At 43.2% G+C, this 12,946-nt stretch overlaps 1 protein-coding gene across 8 annotated transcripts in view; it reads right to left on the reverse strand.

Annotated features, from left to right (window-relative positions):
* Positions 1–12,946, reverse strand: part of STON2 (stonin 2) — a 168,435-nt gene that overhangs the window by 146,253 nt on the left and 9,236 nt on the right. For all 8 annotated transcript variants that reach the window (XM_024231938.3, XM_054530334.2, XM_054530336.2 and 5 more), the window contains exon 2: positions 12,498–12,608. The gene's annotated coding sequence lies outside the window, so the exon portion shown is untranslated. The remainder of the gene's footprint in view (positions 1–12,497; positions 12,609–12,946) is intronic.

A 12,946-nucleotide genomic window follows, 5' to 3' on the forward strand; every position in this document is an offset into this window, starting at 1 on the left:
TAATTATAAATGAGATAATGTAAATTATTGAGATAATGAGATTATTACTTCATTTAAGAATGTGAGTGAGAATGCTTGGTGGCCTGATGTGGGTGAAGATGCTTGCTGGGCTGCAGAGTGTTATTTAAAAGGTAAAATCTGCCCATTGTTGTCCATCAAATGGCAGAATGTGGAAAGGGGCTAAGGGCTCTGGGAACAAAGTCAGGTGCTTTGGAGACTCTCTTACGATCACCAATCCTTCTTCTCCGTGGCTGGCTGGGGACACAAAGACACAGAGAAGGGAAGCAGCTGGAGTGGCTCTCACTTTGCTGACAATGATGCCCATGACCTGTCTCCTACCACCCCTGCCCTGGACCCAAGCACTGTTCATGACAGTTCACTTTTGCCATCCTATAGATGAGGTACATTACCTCCTTTGTTCCTCTTATCAACCTTATGAGGTAGGTACTATTATTAATAACACCAGCATTTCAGAGATGACAAAAGCTGAGGCCAGAGAGGTTAAGTAACGTGCTCAAGGTCAGAGAGTAGTAAAGAGTAGTCTGGGATTCTAACTAAAATCTTTCTGATGTCTGAGACTGTTCACAGACAATTCATTGACTCATTCATTCAATCAACCAAGACAAATTAAGAGCCCCCAGTGTGCCGAGCCCTGACCCTCTGCTAGATGTTAGGGATATAACACTAAAAATACAAAAATTAGCTGGGTGTGGTGGTGCACACCTGTAGTCCCAGCTACTTGGGAGGCTGAGGCAGGAGAATCACTTGAACCCCGGAGGCAGAGGTGGCAGTGAGCCAAGATGGCACCACTGCACTCCAGCCTGGCAACAGAGTGAGACTCCATCTCAAAGAAAAAAAAAAAAAAACTATTGTAAGTCCTATAGCTGCCTTGCACATACCAAAATTATATCACGTTGTAGGTTTCTATGTATATGATTATACACTTAAGGTTTTAATTTGGTCAAATCAGAGAAGAAAATATATCCAAAAAAATCATAATATTTTTCTAATCCTGTCTTGGAGCTTCCTCAGTTTTTAATATTCTGGGAACTCAGAAAAAGCAAGGAACATAGGTCTCTCTCCACCACCTCTGAGAGGCCCTGAGCTTGCATGACAGCACAGGTTACTAAGGAGCATGACCAAAGGTCAGAGGCAGGGTGTGGGGAGCCCAGGGAGGCTTCCTGGAAGAGGCTGTATCTAACCTGAGTCTTAGGAGGAAGCCTAGCATACCCTTCAGAGCACAAGCTCTTCAGGCAGCAGGCCAAGTCCCCCGTTGTTAACTCTAGTCACGGAATATCTCTGTCTCTGAAATGCTCTAAGCCTGAGTTTCATCTAGTAGTATCTACCTCAGAGATTCTGGAAGAGGCTGTAGGTAAACCTTTTCATGAATAATAAGCGCTCAGTCAATGCTATCTATTACCATCGTTATTTCTACCCATGCAGGTTGGGAGGAGTTAGCCTAGTCAAGAGAGAGAACAAGAACTTGCTGATTTCATTCCTGTGGTCATGGCATTCAGGAAGTGAAAGTGCAAAGAAGGAGGAGACCTTAGAAATTTGGGGAAAAAAAGGAAGCAGTGGTGTGAGCTTCGGCCTGAGACAGGAAAGAGCCTAGCTGGCTCAATGCGGGGCATCGGTTGGCCTGGAAATGAGTAGTGAGAGAAGGTACCGGAGGCAGGGTCAACACAGTGGACAACTTCAGGGCCCATTCCCATGGTCATCTATGTGAGCCATGCCCACGAAGAGTGTGTACCACACAGTCTGTGCAGTGGAAGATGGCAACCTGCCTGTCTGGGTGCTCCACAGGCCCCTGAACAAAGGACACTGCTGCTATAAGCGTCAGCCAAGGTGTCCTACTGCTGGTGTGGCCAAGTCATCTGGGCCATTTCAGTCAACTGGAGGCAGCACTGTGACCAAAGCTATGACCAACCTCTTTGGACCATAGGAAAACCATATCCAAGGGAGTCCAGTTGTGACGTGAGGGTCTGGTTTTATCCTAATTTATCAGTAGAGCTGCAGGCACACAAAACCTTTATGTGTAAAGCTCCTGCCAACACTCTCTATACCAAGAATAACAAGGATTAGAGGAAAACAGAGCTCCAGGCCACAAATCTCAAGCTTGGTGGGTAGCTCTACAATGAAGTCAGCTCAATGCAGATCTGTCTAGAAAAACACAGGGTTTTATTCCCCAGGTAGATGACGCAGAGGAAAAATTATTTCCCCCTTCCTCTTTTGTAAAAATCAAACTTTCCTTGTGGGTTAAACTGCCAACTCCCCTCAACTTGTTCCTGCCACTCAAGTCTTTGGCATCCCAAAAGGACTCAGTGACACTCCATCCCTTGCATGCTTACACTCCCACAGCACTGTGTTGCACAACTCCAGGAGGTGCCATTCACACAATGCAATATAAACCACGTTCTCTTATCTGACGCTGCCCCTAGAGCTATTCACCACCCCGCCCCCGGCCCCCCGCTCTGCAACAGGACGGGCCCTCCCACATCACCATCCACACTGTAGAAAAGCAAAGAAATGTTGAATGTTCAGGAGAAAACCTTAACTGGGCAAAAAGATGAAAGTAGAGAAAACACCTTATAGCCACAGGAATCCTTGGTCTTGTTCTTTATTCAACAGAATAGAAGAAACAACAGTGACAGGAAATAGCAATTAAGCTTGGGTGATAGGAGAATAGTAGTGCCATAGTATCTGAGGTAAGGGCAGAGAAGACCCCAATACATACCCTAAGGAAACTAGGAGTGGTCCCTTAAACTATGCAGTTAATTGGACACAGGATAAGAAGTAAGTTTTTGGGATATGTTGAGATGCAAAAGACTGTGAAAATGTAGATTTGGTGCCTAGAGAAAAATTACGGGTGAAAAGTTAGATTTTAGAGTCATCCAAGAAAAAACAATGTATGAAGCCAAGGGAATGAATAGGTTATCAATAGGGGAAGTAAAAAGACAGAAGAAGATGACTGATTCTTGCAGCATGCCTACATAAGGGAGTGGGGCTGGGAAGGGGGAAGTTAGACCCTCGGGTGACAGAGCCAGGCAGAGAGAGAGAGAAAAACCAGAGGGCTCCAGGCTATGATGGCAAGAGGGAATTTTGAACAAGAAGTTTTCTCTAGTGTCAAATGCTGAGGAGAGACATAAAGGGCCTTGGGTGGTCGCTGGTGACTTGAGAAAGCTTGCAGAGTTTAGCTTCTGAAGGGATGGACCCTTCCTGGCAGCATTTCTAGCGCTCAGTGCCATTACACAGAAGGAAAGTGTATTAGTCCGTTTTCATATAAAGACATACCCAAGACTGGGCAATTTACAAAAGAAAAAGGTTTAATTGGACTTACAGTTCCACGTGGCTGTGGAAGCCTCACAATCATGGCAGAAGGGAAGGAGGAGCAAGTCACATCTTACATGGATGGCAGCAGGCAAAGAGAGAGAGCCTGTGCATGGGAACTCCTCTTAATAAAACCATCAGATCTCGTGAGACTTATTCACTATCATGAGAACAGCACAGGAAAGACTTGTCCCCATGATTCAATTACCTCCCACCAAGTCTCTCCTATAATACGTGGGCATTCAAGATGAGATTTGGGTGGGGACACAGCCAAACCGTATCAGAAAGCGACAAGCATTTGTAGAATAAAGTAGAACAGCTGAACTGGAAGCTTGATTGCCAGGAGTTAATAATAAACCCGGATTACAGTTTAAAGCTTAATGACTCTTAATACAGCTTTGTAAAAAAAAGGCAAAAAGTTACCAGCATACACATTGTTAATCCCGATTATGTGCTTCCCTTCCCTGGAGGAAGTACTTTTCTGTTTACCTGGCACAGATTGAAGCTTGCCTCAGGTAGGGGGCAAGAGGCTAGTTCCTGGGATCTTCTCTGCCACAAATTCTCTGAATAACCACAGCACAACTGTAAAACCTTTCTGCTTTTGTTTCCACAAATTTATTAATTTGGGATTGATATAAAGTTATTCGCAAAGACCTTAAAAATATTTGGAAGATGGGAAATACACTTATGTAGTCTCAAGCCCCATGTGGTTCTCACACATTTCCAATAAAACAAAATATCTGGCAGGTAAACACCACTTCCATAGAAGCTTTTTATCATGCCTTCCCACCCTTTTTAGCAAGATTAAAACTGGGTCTGAGATTTTGATTCCCTAGAAAAAAGTTTCAGACCAAGAAAATATCTTTTAAAATCTCAATAAAATCTTTCTAAGCTCTACAAATTAAAAAAAAAAAAAAACTCTAAACTTAAATTTGTTTACTATACTAGGATTAACACTCTATCATTCTCAAATTGTATTTTAAAGAGAGAATATTAATAACTATAACTAATATCTTGTGAGTGCTTACTCTATACAGTACTGTGTTGAGGCCTACAAATGCATTATCTTGTCCCATCTTTACAACAACATCCTGACATAAGCTGCTATTACTAATGACTCTTTTCCAGGTGAGGAAACTAAGGCTTGGACTGGCCAACTTTCTCAAGGTCACACAAGTAGTAAGTGGCAAAGCTAGGATTTAAACCCAGAATACATCACAGTTATTGTTAAGGATCCATTTTCACAGCTGTATCACTGACATAAAAGTTTATATATATATATATATATATATATATATATATATATATATACGTTTATATATATATACGTTTATATATATATAAACGTTTATATATATATACGTTTATATATATATAAAAGTTTATATATATATACGTTTATATATATATAAAAGTTTATATATATATATTTATATATATACAAGTTTATATATATATTTATATATATACATATATATATATGCATGTATGTATTTGATTTCTTAAGTTGGGATTTTTAAAAACAGGAAATTATGGAACAGATGGTCAGCCTCCATAGGAACTAGTTCACAGGTTCTAAATGATGGATCTTTTTCTACTAATGCATCCATCTGCCCAATTCCCCTAAATGAGGGTGGCCAACACCACTCACTTGTGTAGAGAAGGACAGCGGATGCATGGCTGAAGCCTTGAACTTCCAGGCAAGCCCTGCTGCATCCATGCTCTAGAGACCACCTGATGCATACTGTTCTTCCCTCTTCCACCTCCACTGGCCCATGATTCTCTAGGGAAATACTGGCAGGTGTGAACATGTCTTAGGCCAGATTCCTTAGGAGACAGAGCCTGAGGCCAATCTTCTACACCAGTGTTTTACAGCAATCCCAGGGAAGCCCAAGTAAGAGAAGAGAAGTAAGGTAGGGAAAGCAAATGTAAGATGGAGTGGGCCTAAACTGGCCATGGCTTCACAAGAATCAGCTTGTTGCTGGGTCAGAGAGGCTATTGGGAACTAAGGTATCTCAAAACCTTTCATTGCAGGGGCTGGTGCTTGGACAGGAAATGTACCTGCCAGCTCCCACCTGTCTCTTATTCCCCTTTGGTCAGAGTTCACACCATGTTGGCCCAACTCCCCACATTTTGGGGGTGCATCTTCTAGATCCTTTAGCAGCAGATGAGAAATCCAGATTCCACACCCTTCAATGTGGTATTTCATCTGAGTCTCGAAGTAGTGAAAGGACCTGCAGTAGTAGTCTCGGATGGCAGAATGATTCAGTCCAGTAGCCCAGAGACAGGTAGGGCTAAGAGGGTTTGAGATGTGCCTAAGAGATAGCCAATACGGAAAGTTAAAATCTGGATAAGAATCAATGCTGGTATGCAATGCCACATGCGTAGAATATAAAGAGATGATCTAACAGGTCTTGTTGGACTCTGGGTTATTTATGCTCACGGAGCTTATGCAGGTTTTTAGAAGTCTGTCACAGAACATCGCCCATTCATTCATTCATTCATTCAATAAGCATTTATTCAGCATCTCCTATTGCTAGGGATGTTGTTGTGAAATTCTAAGAACAGAGAGAGGACTAAGATCCAGCCCCTGCCTTGGAGAGAGAGACAGGCAAATAAATAATCACAGTATGGTGTGATCAGGGCAACTTCTGGAGATTGTAGCAGTGCGATGGGTGCACAAGAGTGACACCTAGCCCAATTTGGGGTCAGTGAAGAATAACAGGGAAGGTAACAACTGGTTGAAAGATTAATAGAAATTAGTTCTGTGAGGCAGGAGTCACTGGTGGAGAAAATGGACATTCCAAGCTGGCAGGATGGCATCTACAAGAACAAAGCATGACAATACAAAATGGTCAATAAGAGGGTACCATTGCATTCAGCCATGCTTAACCACTCACGTTAACATGCAAAACTATTGTTTGCTACCAAAGGGTGTGTGCAACCTCCCTGATTCCTACGTCTATCCCCAGACCTGCCCCCTCCCTAACCTCACACCTGAACATCACCCATCACTGACCCCAACCCCTGCAATGTGTGTCACACACAGGGTGGGATCTGGAGATGAATAAGGCATGCTGTGAAGGGAGGACGAGAGGCTCAGAAATGAGGTTCATGTTCAAGGATGGCCTGAGATTCAGCATTAATGTTAGAAATAGGTCAGGCGGAAGGGATGGGATGAAGCACTGAGATGGTATGAAGATGTCTTTTTGTTACCCGACTTGGAATGTGAAGTGTAATAGTTTTTTCAAGGCCTCCACTCAAAACAGCTGCATTAAAAATGTATTATGCCCCTACTGAGTCCAGAAGATGAATAAAAAGATATGTTTTCTGAACTATAGGTGATTTACTTTGACGAAGCAATGAGCCAGAAGGAGAAGAGTAAGACAGGAGGCTGGAGAGCTAGGAGTCATGTCAGACAGGGCCCAGTAGGCCATGCCAAGAAGGTTGGGTTTTGTCGTAAAGGCAATGGAGATCGATTAAAGAATTTAAGCAGGGAAATAACGTGACCCAATTTGTTTTTTAGAAAAAGGTTATTCTGGAAGCAATGAGAGAGATCAACTGGAGAGTGAAAAGACCAGCTAGTAATTAGAGTGATTAGGCATCGCAAGATGGGGGATAGAGAGGAAAGGTGTTTTTACAGCCATTTACGATGTAATGTTATCAAGATATGGGGATAGAATCTTTTTTGGACTCATTGAGATTGTGGAAGTAAAGATGCGGTAGGTGGATGAAAAAAACCTTTGGAAAACTGGATCAATTTTTGTACCACTTGCCAAGATAAGGACTTCAAGAGGAAGAATGGTTGGGAGATAAAAGGGAGGTGATGAGCTTAGCATTAGGCCCAGTGATTTGATGGGCCCGTGGGACAACCACATTGAGATGTTGTCTTTAGGACCTGTTAAATAGGCAGATTTAGAGCTCAGAAGAAGAGAGATGAGTGCTAAAAACACAGACTGAGAGGCCACTGGAAACTGGGGATTTGGACTGGGTCACTCAGAATAATGAGAGGAAAAACAAGAACCAAGGCTGGAACCCTGAGGAAGGTCATTTGTGTTTAGCACAGGATAAACAGCCACTTGGAGGAAGTTCCTCATAAATGTGTTATCTTGTCACCATCATGAGGGCCTGGATTATCTTAGAACTTAGCAGAAGATCAGGTGCTATGATTTGGACATGCTTTGTTTGGCCCTGCCAAGTCTCCTGTTGCAGTTTGATCCCCAGTGTTGGTAGTGGGGCCCGGTAAGAGGTGTTTGGATTGTGAGGCCAGATCCCTATGAATGGCTTGGTGCCATTCTCACAGGAGTGAGAGAGTTCTCACTTAGTTCCCACGAGAACTGAAGTTGAAAAGAGCCTGGCACCTCCTCCTTTTTCTCTTGTTTCTGCTGTCTTGCTATGTGATCTCTGCACACCTGGGTCCCCTTTACCTTCCATCCTGAGTGGAACCAACCTGAAGCCCTCACCAAAAGCAGATGTGGGCGCCATGCTTCTTCTACAACCTGCAGAACTATGAGCCAAATAAACCTCTTTTCTTTATAAATTACCCAGTCTTGGCTGTTCCTTAACAGCAACACAAACACACTGAGACATCAGGTAAAAGAGATATTTGTGTTCATTCCAACTAGTCAATACTATGATGATACAGAATATTAAGGGAGCTCTGAGTGTGCTTGAGAAAGGAAAGAATAGGAGGCATTAGGACAGATGTCACAGATTTCTGGATGCCCAGTTTTCCAGCATCTGAAAAAGTGAAACCTTCATCTTTCTGCAGCATGGGCTTCAGTAAGTGCATGGGTTTCTGTGGGTCCAACTAATATTTCTAGATTTCCAGGCCAGGCGCAGTGGCTCACGCCTGTAATCGCAGCACTTTGGGAGGCTGAGGCGGGCGGATCACGAGGTCAGGAGTTCAAGACTAGCCTGGCCAACGTGGTGAAACCTTGTCTCTACTAAAGATACAAAAAACTTAGCTGGGTGTGGAGGTACGCACCTGTAATCCCAGCTACTCAAGAGGCTGAGGTAGGAAAATTGCTTGAACCTTGGAGACGGAGGTTGCAGTGAGCCAAGATGGTGCCACCGCACTCCAGCCTGGCAGACAGGGCAAGACTCTGTCTCAAAAAAAAAAAAAAAAAAAAAAAGATTTCTAGAGTTCCAGCTTTCCAGCACTTGAAAAAGTGAAACCTTCTTCAACTTCCTGCAACATGACCTTCTATAGGTATACCTAAGGTGCGCTGCACACTTTTCTTGATATTATCACTACATACACAAGTCACCAATCAGGAAGAGTTCTCAAGTTAGGGCCAAGACCAAGATGTACAACTCAGACTTGAAGGCCTCTCCTTGAAACTGGTTCTTAGCCTTTAAACAAAAAATTATAGCTCTCTGAATCTCTTTGAATTATAATTTAAGCCAGAGACTCTCATCTCTGGAAAAATACACATACACGCAACATTAATTATAATTTAAGGCACTTCACAGACACACTTCTCAAAGTCCTAGAGATCTGTGGACTCCCTGTTAAAAACTGTCACCCTAGAACTTATTTGGCTCAAGTTGCTTTCGGGCCTTTCAAAACAAAACAAAATTATTCCAGAGGAGCCCAGCAGAAGGAAGCCAGGCACTGTGGCTTCTACTGACCCTGAACTGATAATTCCTTATTTCCGTTTTCAGCAAAGCAGAGGATATGTCCTTCCCTTTTCTGAGAATCCTTCCCCTCCCTCTTCCCCCAACAAACAGACGCATGGGCATAAAACCAAAACAGCCTGGCCAAACGCTAAAACGCAGGCTGCTGCAATGGCCTCATGGGGCAGCTCCACAGGGGCCCCTGGCTGATCATGATGTTATCCTTGTGAACCAGGCCTCTCACAAACAAGAAACAGACACATCCCAAGTTTGTGTCTGCTGACTGAAGGCAGGGGCATGTGGGTGTCTCCAACTGCCGGGGACAGCCACAAGGAACCAGGACACACTGGGTGGGCTTGGCACAGTGTGAGAGTCGATGTCTGTTGACTGAGGCCTGGCTGCTTTGGTAGAGTGGAGTCTGAGGTTTTGATACATGAAATGCACTACTGACATCCCCTATGTTTAAAGTAAATTCTAAATGTGGAGAGCAGGTATGTTATGAAATGTCACAGCTTGCAGAACAAAAGAATTCTCACAGAATAAAATGTGAGCAAATGAGCACCTTTCAATGGTGACAACTCACTCATCCCCACACTCCTAGTTTATTTCCTTCTTTTATTTTTCCTAATCAGGCACGGTGGCTCATGCCTATAATCCCAGCACTTTGGGAGGCCAAGGCAGGCAGATCACTTGATGTCAGGAGTTTGAGACCAGCCTGGCCAACATGGTGAAACCCCATCTCTACTAAAAAGACAAAAATTGGCTGGGAGTGGTGGCGCACACCTATAACCCCAGCTACTCGGGAGGCTGAGGCAGGAGAATTGCTTGAACACGGAAAGCTGAGGTTGCAGTGAGCCAAGATCGCGCCACTGTACTCCAGCCTGGATGACAAAGCAAGACTCCATATCAAAAAAAAAATATTTTTCTGATTTCTGTTTTTATTATAAACAGAATACACTCTCACTAAAAAAAAAAAAAATGGAAAATACAGAAAAGTATAATCACTGGGGTACTTCTACAATGATTTGATTTAAAAAATTCCATCAGCATGCATTTCTTCAACTTCTCAGGGACATTTCCATTGTTTAAGGGTAAGGCATTCCTTCTAGCGGGAGGACAGGCTGTCACCACAGACAATGGGACAGGATCCTTTGACCTTGTGACTTCCTGGGCTCTCATCTCAGTGGCTAAGAATTATGTATTCTATTGTTTTTTCCAAGTTGATGGAAATTTCCCACCATGTATGCCTATTCTCCTTACTTCCTCAATCTGAAAGACCAAAAGAAAAATTTAATCACTGGAAGCTCTTTCCTATTAATGTTTCTGCTTTGTTGTTTCTAAAGATTTTTTCTTTCAGTCCTCACATCACTCTCTCCCATCTAGAGATGGTTTCTCAAAAACCACAGTAGGGATATAGAAACACACCACACTGTTACATACATTTGGTCCTGACACCACTAATAGCAGTACTTCTTTTGGTAGATGTCTCACTGACAGTAACTCTTGCAAAACAGAAAAGCTACAAATTCAAAGCATATAAACCATAAATGCAAACACAGCAGACATAATTATTAGAGAATAGAGTGACAAGACTTCAGAATGTGATTCTCCATATCTCTGGGTTCTTATTTAGCTTTGAGAGTGAGAGTGTTTTAGAAACAGATTCAGAATATTATTATTTGCTGAGTGAAATAAAATGGATTAGAGGAATTTTCCAACCAAGTGTAAAACTTGGTTTTAAAATAGTAGAGAAGGCTGGGCTCGGTGGCTCACGCCTGGAATCCCACCACTTTGGGAGGCCGAGGAGGAGGGTGGATCATTTGAGGTCAGGAGTTCGAGACCAGCTTAACCAACAAAGTGAAACGCCATCTCCACTAACAACACAAAATTAGCTGGGCATGGTGGCTCACACCTGTACTCCCAGCTACTTGGGAGGCTTAGGCAGGAGAATCACTTGAACTCAGGAGACAGAGGTTGCAGTGAGCCAAGATCATGCCACTGCACTCCAGCCTGGATGACAGAGTGAAACTCCGCCATCAAAAAAAAATAGTAGGGAAGATTGGTTAGTATCTTAGGGAAGAGTGAGAGAATCTTCTTACCTGGCTCATGGTGGCAAAGAGCAAACATGAGGTTATTATACGTGATACTAAAACACTGTCATCCAGTGGTATGTCTTTTGTTCTGTGTTTCAGTTTTCATATCTCTGAATGCTTGAGCATCTGCAATTCTTGTAGCAATTATCACATATAGAGGCCGGATCTGATCACTGGATGTAATGTTTCAATTACAGAGAAAACACAGTCGCTGGCATATGTGTGTAGTTACTATAGTATCTCCCTGACCGCTCTCTTTTACTTTTTTTTTTAAAGAAGAAAAACAGTAGCAATAGAAGTTGAATTAAAATGCGGTTTTCAGCTTAGGGAAAATTCAAAGCACTTTAAACATGTGTGACTGTCACCACTCCTCACTTTTAACAAATTTACATGAACGGTGAGAATCTTTCAAGACATAAAGTGGTGAACAGCTTCATAGCATCAACGTTGCACTTACTGAGCCCTCACACCTATGAGATGGGCATTTTTAACCACCAGTTCTCATCTCACAGGCAAAGAAACTGAGTCTCAGAGACTAATAACTTGCCCAAGGGCACAAAGATAGTAAGAGGTCAAATGGTATCCGACCCTAGTCTTAGGCACCTAACCATGGCATTATAGAGCTCAAATGATAAAACCACCCAAAGAAAATGCCGATGGGTCCATACCTCATTTTACACTGGCAAAGTGAAGAAAAGCACAAACTAGAAAACTCGAGCCAGCTTGAATTTCCCAGTGAAGCTGGAATGCCCCCTGATTCAACCCTAGGACCCCTTCTCCAGCTGTTAAATACCTTCATTCCTTCACAGTGTTAGATTCCATTTATAAGCTAGGGACCCCCACACAGATGCTTCCAGCCTTGACTTCTCACCTGACTTCTCCTGGTGCCCACTGAGCATCTTCACTTCAACATCTAACAAGACTCTCACACTTAACGCATCCAGATTTGACCAGCGACTCTCCCTTCCCTGAAATGACAGGAACCCTTCCCATCCAAGATGATGGCACTCTACCCCTCCAGTCCCCCTCGCCCGAAACATCGAGTCATCCAACCTTGTCTTCTCTCTTCCTCTGACACAGTTTCTCTCATGTTCATTTTACAAAAAGGCAGTTTACGTACATATTTCTCACATGATTCTTTAAAATGGCTAGTTTCCCTAGGACACTTTATAAGATTTCATTTGAGCATGACTCACCGTGAGTACCTTAACTGAGGTAGTCACGTAAGCTTCGTCTAACACAGCACTGTAACCTACAAACCATGATGTTCACCTACCGCTTTATTTTTATGTGCTATTTGATAAACACTTACGTAACACTTCTCGTCTCTCAGACATTGATGTCAAAGTGCTTTACTGCTCATTTAATTAAATTATCATATAATCCTCATAACCCTATGAAGTAGGTTCCCTTTGTAGAGATAAGGAAACTGAGGCTCAGGGAGATTAAATAGCTTACCTGAAACCGCACAATTCAAACCCAGGCAGTCTGGCTCCAGAGTCTGTACTTGTAACCACTTCGCCCTGCTCCACCCACGAGATGTACTTTTTTGCCTCGTGAGTTGTTTTCCTGTGAGTAGAAACATACATGTATAAATGAACCTGCACTCTTATCTGGCTTTCTTATAGCCAGGACCCACCTCTGCAAAATGCCTGACCTGACTGGGTGCATATTCTCTATCCTCTTCACAGGAAAATGGCAACCAAATGACAGGAGATCACAGCCCCTGGGCTCAGGAGCACTGTGCCGTGACCAGCCAAGTCACCCAGACAGGAGTCTGATATGCGACAGCAAACAACTCTGACTCCTTGGGATTGCCTCCCCAAGGCCTGCTCAGGAATCGGGAACTTAAAATCAACCGGAAGCAGAGCATATGCGCTCCAGTGTGCCTGAGTATGATGGATGGC

This window comes from Pongo abelii, chromosome 15 (assembly GCF_028885655.2).
Source record: "Pongo abelii isolate AG06213 chromosome 15, NHGRI_mPonAbe1-v2.0_pri, whole genome shotgun sequence".
In the NCBI taxonomy this organism is placed as follows: domain Eukaryota; kingdom Metazoa; phylum Chordata; class Mammalia; order Primates; family Hominidae; genus Pongo; species Pongo abelii.